General features: G+C 49.7%; 1 protein-coding gene across 1 annotated transcript in view; it reads left to right on the top strand.

The window, feature by feature from the left end:
• The window catches only part of KIF26B (kinesin family member 26B), a gene marked incomplete at both ends in the record, with an annotated part of 417,901 nt that overhangs the window by 148,061 nt on the left and 255,810 nt on the right, over positions 1-14,030 (top strand). The window lies entirely within an intron of this gene.

Raw genomic sequence — 14,030 nt, 5'->3', positions numbered from 1 at the left:
CACACTAGACCCGGAGAACAGAGAGGTGAGACAGACAGGCTCCCGCTCTCATCAAGTTTCTATTTCAAGGAAGACAGGACATCGAATGACTCATTATCCACTTAAGTATGCAGTCACGGTTGTGAAAAGGGCACCGGAAGAAATGTACGGGGTTGGGGATATAAGGGTCAGCCTGAGCCTACGGGTGGGGAGATGTCTCTGAGGGTACGGGAGGATAGCCAAGGTCCGACGGGTCACGGTGGTGGGGGAAGGAGGTGAAGGGAGGCGGGAGCTACATCACAGTCAGAGGAAGGCTTTTGGACTCAGCGGTGGAAATTCCCGAAGTTCCAAAAGCCACTGCAGTTGCTGTGTGTTGCCCGGTCAGCAGGAAGATGGTGGAACAGGGATCCACTGTCCTGCTGGGGGGAGATGAAGGTGGCCGCTGTGGCTGGTGTGGGGGCAGCGGCGGGCGTGGGAAGCAGGTTCGAGACGTTCAGGAGGTACATCTCATTCATTTGTGGTCGTCATTCCTGCAGCTGGAATCTGTCCTTCTTCCCTGACCCCAGCCCCTCGATGACCTCATTTCTCTCTGGCTGACGCTATGCCGAGCAAACAGTAAAAGCCGATCAATGTCCCTGGTCTCAAGTGGGAGTCGGCTGAGGGCAGCTTTGGATGGTATCCAGATGGAATCATGCTAGGCATCTCCTTCACCAACTCAACTTTTTTGCCCTGAATTCCATTTTTCAGATCCGTCCATGTCGACACATGTCAAGAGCCGATGACTCTGGTCCTTACGTTCTGTCCCCCAGCCTGGGTTGACGCCCCCCCACCCCCGCTTCTTCCACCCTGACCCCCACGTCCACGCCTCCACACACAGCTGCCCGTTTCTTCTCAGTGTCTTTTTCTCGTTCCTTCTCCTCTCTCTGAAATAACGCGTGGAGAGCTCAGCCCTCGTACCTTTTCTTTATCTGCAACCCTCGCTCCATGGCCTCTCCCGGTCGCATGGCTGTAAAAGCCGTGAGCAGCCCTGCTGGCCTCCTTGCGGTCCCCGGGCCTGCTCAGCCTGCCCCCACCTCGGGGCCTTCATCTCTGCCCCTGTCCTCTGCCGGGATGCTCTCCCGCGGTGCCTGCTGGGGCTCACGACCTCGCTGCCTGCACGTCTCTGTTCAGAGTCCCCCGATGGAGGAGCCATCCCTGACCGCCCCGAGGTGAAGAGCAGTCCCTGCTGTGATCCAGAAGTCCTTTCTAACTGCCGGCTTTATCGTTCTCCACGCGTCACGGCTGGACGTATCTTACTTGCTGGTTTACTTGTTCTTCTTCAGAAGAGAAGTCCAGGAGGCGGAGACTGTTTTGTTCTCTGCTCCGTCACCAATGCGGGGCATATAATAGGTGCTTAATCAACGTATGTGGGGCGACTGAATGAAGTCGCCACAGGAAATGCCTCGACAGATGCTTTTAGAATTCCGCGTCTTTAATTTTTTAAAAGTATATCTTTTTGAGTGTGAATGGATTCACATTTCCAAAGTGAATACAGTAGTAAAAGTATAAGTGAGTCTTCTTTCCTCTTCCCTGAAGTTTTAAGACATTTATAAATGTATCTGGAATTGTAATAGAAGATTCCAGAAGGTTTAACAACGTGTTTTCAGTTGACGGTAAGAGCCAGACGGGTTTAAATAACATTAACAGGGTATGATTTTACTAAAGGAACACCGTGTTTTTAAAATGGAAACTTCAATAATCCCATTTTACTACTTCCCTAAACCTTTGAAATACACAATACTCGTTAATGTTGAATTATTTACTAAAAATGCCTCCCAAATAAACCCACCCCGATATTAACTGCCTAAGGTCTAAAGGTTTTTAATAATGTCTCAGTGATACTGGCTTAATGAATTAGGTTCTAGGAAAAGTGACCAGGCTTAGTTAGCAATAAATCAGGCTCTCCTATTTGCAGAAAAAGCAGCTAAAACTCTGCTTGTAAATAATAATGTGGAAAGATCTGGTATTAATCAAACCACCGTCCCCAGCTGGGCTCTGTTTTCAGCTCCCAAACGCCGTGGAGTTAATCTTGAGCATGTCTATATTTGAAACTTAACACAGTCACACAGTCTTTTGAGAACGAACTTTGGCAGTAAATCAGGTGGGGATTACACCTGGAACACATGTAAAAAAGGATACTTCCAAAGGCTTTGTCTTCCATCAGTTTTGTTTTTGTTTTTAATCATGAGAATAGCCTCCTGACTATGCGGCTCAGTATTTTTTGCATCTTGAGTATGTTCTGGCCCTCCCCTGCTTTCCATTTTACCAGCCACAGAGTACGCAGACCCTTCTCTGGGATCCACGTCGGGTCCCTGAGGTTGCCCACACATTGTGGCGGGAGGCCCACCAGCTGCCCCCCCCCCCGCCACCCCCGACAGGCAACAGCTCTCTCTGTGCCCCACTACTTTGAGGTGATTCCATGATCCCCGCAAACACGCGTGTGTGGTATCATGGGCCCAGAGGCTCTTGGCAGCTCTCCACAGCATTTACTGATTCCGTTTGCCTGGCTCATTACGTGGAAGTTCAGGTGGTGTGAGACGCTGCTGGTGTGTCCTTCTGGAACATTCCACCACGGTGAGGAAAGAAGTCCAGGAGAGTGACTTCTCACAAGTGTTTCAGTGAGTGTGGCGTGGGGCATACATGGAATCAGTCTTACTACACATGGGGAAGAAAGAGCCACTTGCCACTTTATGTTTCCTGAACCGTCCATTTGGATAAGCGTAGCTGAGAGCATTTTCTTGTCTGTGGGCAAGATCTGGACAGAGAGCTGGATGCTGAGCTGGGCTTGGCACTTTGACCTTGGCCTTTCTCTGGAGCCAAAGGCTTCTTACCTGCATGGGTCCTTCTGGTCCTGTTATTCTGTTAATCTCCCCCTTTTATATTAAGTTTTGAATTTTAATTCTAGTGTAGTTCTCCTACAGTGTTAGATTAGTTTCAGGTGTACAACAGAGCGATTCAACACTTCCCTACGTTACCCGGTTGTCTGTGACTCCATTTAATTCTCCCACTGGTACCAAGGGTGAGTATCATCCCTGTGTTACTGAAGACGAACTTACTAAGACTCACGGAGATGAGAGGTTTGGTCAAGGTTGTGGAGCTCGGAGAGGCGGAGACGGCGGAGCGTGAGCGCACACTCATACTCGCAGCTCACCCAGAGCTCTGCTCATCCGCGAACTCCTTCGTAGGCTCCTGGATGAAGAGGAAGGACCATGGTCTATGTTGAACACCTTGTGTTTTGTAATAACCCATAAGGGTTAGAACCATGTTTATTTTCCAGCACTTAGCAAAGAACTTTGCCCCATTTGGTACTGATACATATTTGGTAAATGATTGCAATTAGTGAACGAAGAGACGAAAGATCACTCTTTCGAATGAATAGTTGAATTGGGCAGAAATCTGCCTGTTAGAGAGGTTTAGAATGTGGCCATGTGCGTGCGGGGGATACGCCTGAACCGTTCATTTCTTCTAGCTCCCTATCAGCGTGGAAGGTCTGAATCCAGTCCACGCCGTGTTTCTTAAAAAGTGCTCAAATTTTATTGGAATCCATATGCAAAATCAAAGTTAAAATCTATTTTTCAGTGAGCCCTCTGCTCTCATTCTTCCGTTGCTCCTTCCCTTTTCAAGTTACCTAGGGCATACGTGGGTGCGGTTCTGCAGGCTTATCCCCTGTTGGAGCACACAGATCGCTGGGAGCACTGGCCTGCAACTTCGTGGTGGGTCCCGGGGAGGCAGGTGGGAGGAGGGGGCAGGGTTTTCTTCCCCCTCCTGAACTCTCACTTCCTATCTGTCTCTTCTGTGGTGCTTTCCTGCACCACCACCCACCCCCCAGCAGTCGTGTCACTTGCTTCCTCTAGGAGAGATGGACTTGTGAGCGTATGTGTGTATATGTGTTGTGTGTGGTGTGGTGTGTGAGTATATGTGTGATGTTTGGTGTGTGAGTGCGTCTGTTTGGTGTGTTGGGGTGTGTGTGGTGCGTGTATGTAGTATGCGAGTATGTATATGTGTGGTGTGTGTGTGGTATGGGTACATGGTTGTGTGGTGTGATGTGCATACATGGTGGTGTGTGTGTGTGTGTGTGTGTAGTTTGTGTGTATATAGTATGTGTGAGTGCGTATGTGGTAGGGTATATATGTAGTGGGTTGTGAGTGTGAGTGTGTATGGTGTGTGTGGTATTTGTGTGTGGTGGTGTGTGTGTGTGGTGTGTGTGCATGGTGGTGTGGTATGGTGTGTGTGAGCATGTGAGTGGATGGTATGGTGTATGAGTGTATATGAATGTGTATGTGTGTGGTGTGTGTATGGTATAAGTGTGTGGTGGTATGGTGTAATATGTGTGTGTTCATGGATGGTGGTGTGGTGTGTGCGTGTGAGCGCCTGTGATGTGAGTGTGTATGTGATATGTGTGTGTGGTAGGTGTGTGTGCAGTGCAGGAGGGGAGTGTGGCCCCTTTACTACCCTGAGTGCTTTCCTCCAGTCTTGGCTCTGCACCCTCCCTGCGGAGGTACCCGTGTTCTCGGGATGAACACACCAGAGGTCTGGGCGGTGGAGTCACGTTCTCAATTTCCTATACAATTCATCTATGCAGGTGGGTAATGTACATGAAGTGACTAATTCAAATCTGTCTTTCATGGGGCTTACAAATTAAAAAGCCTTCTTTAAAAATTCAAAGATCAGGGCGCCTGGGTGGCTCAGTTGGTTGAGCCTTTGGCTCAGATCATGATCCTGGAGTCCCGGGATCAAGTCCCGCATTGGGCTCCCTGCTTGGCAGGGAGTCTGCTTCTCCCTCTGGCCCTCCCCCTTCTCATGCTCTCTCTCTCTCAAATAAAGTAAAAAAAAAAAAAAATCTTAAAAATTTAAAGATCAAAAGAAAATAAAAATGCGAAGGTCAGCGAGCACTTTAGCTGGAGAGCTGCTGAAGTTGAGGCTCCCATGTGCTGGGCCGACTGATGGAGCACACACACCCCCCCCCCCCACCCCCCCAGCCTGGTCGCCCCCGGTCCGGCATCTGAAATGCAGGCGGGGACAGCTTCTCTGACTGTCAGCTTGTAGCAGCGGCGTCTCAGGAGGGACGGAGAGGTGGGGGAAGCCCTGATGAGGGCTTTTTGCTCCTCCTGCCCATGGTCCCCGCCACCTGCCATGCTCAAGGCTGTTTCTGGGACACTTTGCTCAACTCCGTGAATTTTCAGTAGCCATCCTTAGGGAAGGAAGAAGGGTAAGACGGATTGCTGGTGATCCCGGATGGATCCAGCCCACCCCAGATAAGCCAGCTGATGCCTACTGAGGGATGGTTACACCCAACCCCCAAGCCGATACCCCACAACTGGGTCTTGGGGTGGTCTGGCCATCCTGTGACTGGCGTGTCCTCTGCCCAGAGGCATGTTCCGTCATCTACGTGTACTATGAGTGGAAACAACCATGTGCCACTTGGGCCCCGGCCTTGAAGGGTCTACTGCAGCCGGGGGCACATGGGGCCAAAGCCTTGGTGTCTCCTCCCAGCAAAACCTGGCCAGCTCCGAGCCTGGCACGTGGTCTGTGCCACATCCATGTGGGTTCTGCAGGGACAGCGAAATCTCTGTCTTCTCTATAATTGCATGAAATTATATCTTCGAGATGGGTTTCTCATCGCAGTGTTGGTTTTCGCTGTCCCAGAGGGAAGCTGCAAACTTACGATGATATGAAATCTGGGCAGAGGCCTGAGGCCATTCCAGAGTGAGAGCAGCCGCGGCCGTGTCCGCGGCAACCCGGGCCGGGTGGTCAGGCTGTTGACCTCAGGCTCCGTGAGTAGCCGCCGGTGCCGTGAAGCAGACGGACGGTTTCATGGGCACAGGACGTGGGTCCCCCATCAGCCCTTCCCACCACGCACCCGTGAATGGCTGGCGGCCCTGTCAGCAGCAGAAGGGGGTGGTGGCGCGTGTACCCCGATAGAAGGGTGGCCGGGGCCTGGGACCTGCTCTCCACCGGCGCGTGGGGGGTCTGTGCCCACCCGTGGCAGCATCCACGACCTGCCATGACGGTCAGCCACGACCGAGTGGTCACCATGTGGAGACCGTGCTTTTGAGATTTGGGGGACTCCACACCGCAGTGTGGGCCAGAAGCCGGATTTGCTTCCGGATTTAGAGCGCCGGCCTCTTTGCCCCGCATCCATTCCCGGGACAGTCGGGAGAGGGCTCAGGCCCTGCCTTCAGCCTCCGCACAGCTGCCCCGGGGACTGGGCCATTCCGGGTATGCGAGTCTTTTCCCAGATATCCTGATTTTTACCATCATCCTTGGCCTCTACCCACTAGCCCCCTCCCAGCTGTGGCCACGATGACCATCTTTGGTCTTGCAGATGTCCTCTAGGGGTTGAGAGCCCCTGGAGTCGGGGAGAGAATTTGGTGAAGAGACATTCTGCTGTGTGCCCGTAGTCTCCGGGCTCTGTCCCATGAGCCATCTATCGTTGTCTTGGATTATTGTCTAGAAAAAGCAGCAGCCCCCAGCACCGAGCTTTCCGTAGTTCGTAAGGTAGAGTGGAGAGCTCCTGCCTAAAGGCCACAGCGAGGGTGGGGTGCTTGAAAGGGAGGGACGGATGACCCTTTCCACCTGTTCCTCTGCTCTCCCTCATTCCGTCTCCCTTCCCATCCGTTCATGAAAGCGTCCCCCAGAGCCTCCCAGAAGCCTTGCTAAAATGTAGATTCCAGAACCCCGAGATTCTCACACAGGATCCTAAGAGAGGTCCCGGGATCTGCGAGTTACAGCTTGGGGACGGGGCAGGAGGCCAGGTCGTGCAGGCCGGGTTCACAGACTGTGACTTGCCTCTGAGGGGAGTCAGGCAGGCCGGGGAGGCCTGTAGTCAAGGAATGTCAACACCGGATTTAAGACTTCAGCGGGTCCCCCTAGCTGCTGTCTCGAGGAGACTCCAGGGGCAAGAGTAGAACTTACCATTACTATTAAAATCATGGCATGCTTTCTGCGCCCTTGGAATTTGCCATGATTATGGAGATAGAACACGTCCAGCGCTAAGTAACAAGGAAGTGTCTGCCAAGTGATACGGGTAACTCAGATCAGAGAAGTGCCTTGGAGGTCAGCGGGGAGAAGACATCCCTTCTGAGAGTCAGATTTCGTGCCCAAGTTGGGTCTTAACACTGGATGAACAGGGTTTTTTTGTTTGTTTGTTTTAGCTTTATGGGGATATAATTGGCTTTCAGTAAACCATACACATCTAAAGTGTGTAATTTGATGCATTTGGCCACATGTATAGACCCACGGGACCACTGCCGCCATCGTGGACATCTCCATCACCCCTACAAGTTTACTCATGATTTACAAAGCAGGCTGGGTGTTATCATGAGGGCAGGGACTCGAGCAAAGGCCCAGATGCAGGGAAATGCAAGGGCTTCTCTGGACAGAAGGACGCCCGCCCTGACTATGCAGGAGGGTCACATGGGGATCCCTGAGACAGGTTTCTGACAAGACAACTTGAAGCAGATTACACAGGGCTGGAAACACAGGCGTCACAAGGGTTAGGACCCAGGGGGACCAGCAGAGATATTTAAGCATGTTGTAGAGTATGGTGGGAACAGTTTGTTGAAATTCCATCTTTTAAGAACAATACCAATCTCAAATTGTAGGTACTTTATTTTTCTGTAGTGAGTCCAAAAAGCATCGCCAAGTACATTTTTGCAGCATTTCACGCATCCAAAGTCCATTAAAGGAAAAAGAAGTGGGGTGCCTGGGTGGCTCAGTGGGTTAAGGCCTCTGCCTTCAGCTCGGGTTATGATCTCAGAGTCCTGGGATCGAGCCCTGCATGGGGCTCTCTGCTCAGCGGAGAGCCTGCTTCCCCCTCTCTCTCTGCCTGCTTGTGATCTCTCTCTGTCGAATAAGTAAATAAAATCTTAAAAAAAAAAAAAAAGGAAAAAGAAGCATCAGGCAATTTCATAATTAGGTAATTAACAGAATCCTTAATAGCATTAAACTAACACAACTACTTAGAGATTGAAAAAAAAATCCAGTGCCCCTTGATGGCACATTATAGCCCACACATGACAAATACATCTAATGCAGATGGACTTCAAGAGTTCAAAGGTAGAATTCAAGTGCACCACACGCAGTCTTCATCAGTGCTTTGTATCTGTGGAGTCCTGGGCTCTAGTTTTGTGTCAGGTTGAACGAGAACCTTGCAGCTCTGGGCAAAATGTAGGTAAATATTCAGCGAGCATCTACGCTCTGTCTTAAGGCCTTGAACTATTTGTGAACAGATCCTCTTCCCCGGGGCCCGGGGAAGCAGATTTTCAGGTTTGAAGGTAGTTAGACTAAGGCAAAACCATCTTTCTCTTTCTCCACCTTTCCTGGGTCAAGGTGGAGACACCAGTCTTGGATTCTACCTGAACATTCCGCAGAGCGCCTTCGGGGGCACTGCCCTCCCTCCGGGGGGAGGGGGGAGGCGTTCTCAGTTGAGCAACATTGTATCCTCGGTTCCATTGTCAGATTGTTTCGCCTCCCAGCCCAGAGAAGAAGGCTGGGAACCAGGGTGCACTCTGTGCTCAAGAATTCCACAGACCCCTTCTTACTTCGGTTGCTTTTAAGAGGACCTCGACTTACCTGAATGTGAAAGATGCTAACTGAAGACCGTGCGTCCTCATCTTTGTCATGTCCTCACCTCTTAATTCCAAAGGTGTTTGCTAAATCCTCCTGGATGAAAGGAAGCCCTGAGATCATTGTCACCATATTGCCATCATCATCATCACCTGAAGGACTAAATTCCTAAATGCAACGTGTGGTATTAGATACTGAGAAGTATGACACTGACACTAATGACTCCCTGGGTGGCTCAGTTGGTGAGGCACCTGCCTTTAGTTCGGGTCATGATCCCGGGGTCCTGGGATCGAGTCCCGCATTGGGCTCTCTGCTCAGTGAGGAGTTTGCTTCTCCCTCTGCCCGTCCTCCTGCTTATTCTCTCTCTCTCTCTCTCTCTCTCACATGAATATATAAATAAAAATTTAAAAAAATAATAATAATTACAACCTTCACTTAGCATTTCCCAAGGACCGGGACTGTGTGCCCCACATTTTATACATATGACCGCAACTAATCCTTGCTCAATAAAGCAGGGACAATTCTCAATTCCCATTTTTACATTTAGGGAGACTGAAGATTGGGGAGGGTTTTTTCATAGCTCCAAAATGGTAAACCGGGGGCCCGAACCTTGCATGCTTGTAAGGGAACGTTTCCAAGAGCATGGACAAACCCTGTCCATGCCATTGAGTCAGAGAAGTTGAGACACGGGGATTAAAAAAGTCTGTGGTCCTAATGAGGGACACCATACCTATTCTTTCAAGCAATCCGTGAACTGTTCTTAATCGTATTAAGTTCTAATTTAAAAGCTCCCTTTTCTTTTGAAGCAGAAAGGTCTTATCAGCTGCAGTGCTCGTGTGAATTGCATCCCTGCACCCGACAGCCTCACGTGGGGACCGCAGTTATTTCCACCCAAGCCGCCCCCCACCCTTGCATCCCCCTGCCCTAATGCTGTGCCAGACTGCTTCGGCCCAATCACTACATCCCAGGTTAATTTGGTTTCTTATGTAGAACAACTTTGGTCTGACACTTAACATTTCTTCCCTCGGCAGGTTTTTTTTTTTTTTGGGTCTCTCTGAGCTCATTACCTAGCATGCCTTCATGTTCATGCTTGCTCACATGCAGGATCTGTGTCCGCGTGTGATTGTCATTACCGAGTGGAGTGCCGGTGGCTTGCAAAGCAGACGAGGAAGGGAGATGACAAACCTTGTGTTCAGACGGCCCCAGAGGCCCGAGGGAGGTTTCACGGTAACGAAGCCAGTATGCTGGCCACCCGAGGTGTCAGGGCTAGCCTCTGTCCCTGCTGTGGTTGTTGTTTTGGCTTTGGCTTTCAGGCCTCACCTGGAAGGATGTCTAATGATTGCACTCCCTGTGAGCTCTCTTCCACACCCCCCTGCCTCCCTCCCTCTCGAAAGCACCTAACTTTGCAGAATGAGCCTTGTGTCCTTGTGCCAAGCACAGGGGACCACTCGGACCCTCATCAGCTTGCATGGTGTTAGTGAGAACAGCAGCCCCCGCGAAGGGGGTCGCTCTCCACCACCCAGGGCAGTGAGATGTCATCACTTGTCACAGTCTGATTTGTTCCCTGGAAGGCTTCCCTCGAGGGTAGTCTGATGCCCTCTTTGGGGGTCTGGGGACTCTGTGATCGACAGGAGTAGAGAACATGATGTTTAGTGGCTGGTCACTTGCTCCGGGCAGATTCCACAAGAGGGCTGGACGAGTGGAGTCTCACTTGGGAAGGACTGTCAGTCATCGGGCCCGGATGCACGAACTTGATGTATGGAAAGTGAGGTGTGCAGGTTGGGGGGCTGGTGAGCACAGGGGGACCACATCACCCTGAGAAGGAAGTTATACCCACTAGTTGGCATTTGGGGTACATCCTTAGATTTTAGATATTTAAATTCTCCTTTCTGCCCCTGGCTAATTAGGATGTGGTCAGATTACCTTCTGAAATTACCAAGGTGTGGGCAAAAAAATAGAACCACTTCTTTGGGGGGCATGTGAGTCCAAATATTTGAATATTGAGCTAGGTAGGAATGAGAGTGTGTGTATTCTTGGTTCAGACGCCGCTGAGGTCTGCTATCTGCTGGTTTGCAAACTTTCCATTTTGCTGTCGCCTTCAAAAAAAAGAGAATCCTTCACATGGGCACCTGCCTTTGGGGACAGACCCGCTGTGAAGAGCACAGATTCTTGAGAAAGAAAGAACACTGATGAGGAATGTGTCGGGAGGGGAGGAGGGGGGCAGGACCACAACCTCTCGCTGGAAAGATTCTGAGGAGTGTGAAGGTAAAATCCATTGATCTTCTGGGAAGCTGCCTGCAATTCTCAGAGTCCTACCCGCCATCCTGGGCCTCCTGGGGCGGCGTTTACGGAGGAAGAAAGTTTTAAGAACAAAGTGGAAAGAAACTGCCTTTGAAGTACAGCTTAAATCTGGACGAGCTTGTCACGAGGGGCCTCTAGAAAAAGAAACCAGGAGCAAACAACAACGGGAATTTGTATGACACATGTTAGACACTGACTCCAGCCGTTGCCTTCCTCCCAGACCCAGAGGCTTCGGAGGAACACGGTTAAAGTACGCTTCTGGCTAAAATCACATGGAAAAAACGCACACGCCTGTCCTTGAAAGTGGTGTTAGCATTTATGGCGGAGCAGAGAATGAAATGGGACAGAAAGCAATGAGGACCTTTAGCACGTGGTCTGCTTGGGTAGTAATTCCTGCACCGGGTCCACGGTCGGTCTGTGCTCTCCGGAGCAGCCCCGCCTCATGTGCCGAAAGCCAGCACCCGCGCCCCCACCCCCAATCCCCCCTTCCCCGCTCTTGGACAATAATCGTGCCACGTGCTTGCTGGGGGGCCAGCCCTGCTGCCCCCGGGGGTGTCCTGCCGATCTGGACTACTCCTTTATGTAGGTTTCCCTTGTTTTTCTGCTGATAAGCTGGCCTGATGGTAAAACAAACAAACAAAAACCAAAAACCTTTGCATATAAACATTATTTTTCTGGCAATTTAGGAAAAAGAGTGAGAGATTGTGTATTGAGGTAAGAGAAGGGAGGATATAGTCTAATAGTTTAAGGGAGAGTCAGGTCAAAGGAGGGCATCCGGATTATGGTGGATACACATGAGGCTTTTTGAACCAGGTAGAACAAATACAGTTGGAAAAATCTAATTAAACATTGGATCTGAAAGAATTGTCTAATAGGCAACTAACCCACTTAGACAAAATAAACGAGAGGTGGGCCCAGACCAACTTTGTTACTTGGCTGTTTTTGCCTTGCTTGAGTTATTTTCATTCACTGATTTATTTCACAAATATTCGTCCAGCCCTTACTGGGGGGGAATTAAAGATGGAAAGAAAGATTATTTCCTCTCAAAGAGCTGACGACGGTCTAGTAGAGAAAGAGTCCTACAAACAGAAATCCCAGAAGTGAGGTCGCTTCTAGAGTGCAAGTATAGGAAAGCAGATACGACTTGATCTGCCTTTTAGTAAAATTTTGGCGGGGGGGCAGTTTCAAGGTCAAGGTTAGAATTGAGGAGACCACAGTGATGTGAGAAGTGCTAACAGCTTTATTATGGCAGCAGGCATGGAGTGGATGGACAGGCATGAGCCTTTAGAAGGTACCATCTGCCTTTGGCCGCTGGACTGGCAGGGAAAGGAGGAAACGAGAAGGTTCTAGATTTCTAGCTAGGACGCCAGAATGGATAAGGGTACTATTTAAACTTTGATGGTAACTGTTGGAATACAAATAGGTTTAGGGGCAAATAAAATTAATTTTGATTTGTCAGTTTGAAGAGTATTTATTTGGGAGACGTTTTCCAGGAGGGCATGAGATATAAGGCTCAGAATTCTGGAGAAAGTCCAGCTAGGACAGGGAGAGAGAATTCAGTCACTGGGGTACCGATGGCTCTTGAAGCCATGGGCTTGGATGCCATTTCCTGGGGAAGAGAGAGTTTGTTGTAATTTCTTAGAACAGTCTGTTAGAAGATGGAGGGATGGGAGAGCCAACCTGAGGACGGTCACTAGTCTAAGAGATGCTTAGGGGATTGGCAGGATGATCCTTTCCCCAAAATGCCCTTGGAAAAGTAAAAGAGCCATAAAGGCGTCAGAAAACCATCTTACAGAATTTTCTGTGTTCCTTTCCAGCAGTCACGGATGGGGGGCAGAGGCCGGTCTGAATATGACCTTCACTTTTCCCTAACCCTCCTTCTAAACACTACCAGGATCCTCGGTGTTTTCTTGAATTCATGGCAGATGTGGAGGACAAATAATTTCTGTTATTTCTGAGAGGGAGAATGTTTTGGGTGCAGAACCCTTAAACTTAAAAGTCTAAGTTGAAAATGACATAGAATGTGGGGATAAGTAATTGACCTTTGAAACAACTGAAGGCTGAAATACAGTGTGGTTGTTAAAAATCACATTTTCAAATGACATTTATCTGTAAGGGAGAATTCTCATTATGTAGTATTATATGAAAACTCAAGAGACATGGGGGCATCTGGGGGGCTCAGTCAGCTGAGCATCTGCCTTCCACTTGGGTCATGATCTTGGAGTCCTGGGATCGAGCCCCACATTGGATTCCCTGCTCAGCAGGGACCTTGCTTCTTCCTCTCCTTGTGCCCCTCGGCCTGCCTCTGCTCTCTCTCTCTCTGTCTCTCAAATAAGTAAATAAAGTCTTTTAAAAACAAAAAGAAAGCAGGAAACTCTAACTTGGCATATGGAGGCTCAAATAAATTTCTTTTGAATAAATGAACATTTCCTAGATCGACAAGGTGAAAACTTTACGTGCAAAAAAATATGAGTCCGGGGATGAATATGAGTCTTCACGAGCTAATGGTTGAGAAGTCTGGGTGTCGTTTGAGCTTTTAACCCTTCTGGAGCTCAGTTTCCTTATCTGAAAACAGAAGTCTGCTCGAACGTGGTCCCCGAGGGGCCCGTTTGGATGCCACACGCTCTGAGTTGCACTGTGACTCTGGGCAAAGCAGCTGTCAGCGAGAAGGACACCACAGAACAGGTCTCATACAGTTCGCATCACTTGCTCAACCAGACTTGATCAACCTTGACCTCCTATCATTTCCCATCATTTTATCTGGCTGTCTTGAGTTTCTGTCCCGCGAGCCACTCCTTGCTGCTGCTGTGTGGAGAGACCTCTTGATTTATTAATCAATTAATCAGGGCACACTGAGGAGCTCTTCAGGGTAGTTAAACAGGGAAAACAAAATGCTGCGGCCCGTAATCAAGACGGATCCTAATTGCGGGCAGCCCTCCCACCGCGGATCTTCCAGCCTACCCCGGCCGCCCCACAAACGCTGACAGTAGGTTTCAGAAGAGCAGGTTTCCTTCTAATGCCCTAGAGGAAATCAAGCCTAGAGATGAGCCTCATCCATTATCTGCCTCTCAGAAGTTTGATCAGGCCCCCGAGGTGGCATACGGCTCTGTCCCTATAACACGCAAAACTATTCTCCTGTCCCA

Source organism: Martes martes (genome assembly GCF_963455335.1).
Source record: "Martes martes genome assembly, chromosome: 15".
Classification (NCBI taxonomy): domain Eukaryota; kingdom Metazoa; phylum Chordata; class Mammalia; order Carnivora; family Mustelidae; genus Martes; species Martes martes.
This window is presented reverse-complemented; position numbering and strand designations above follow the sequence as displayed.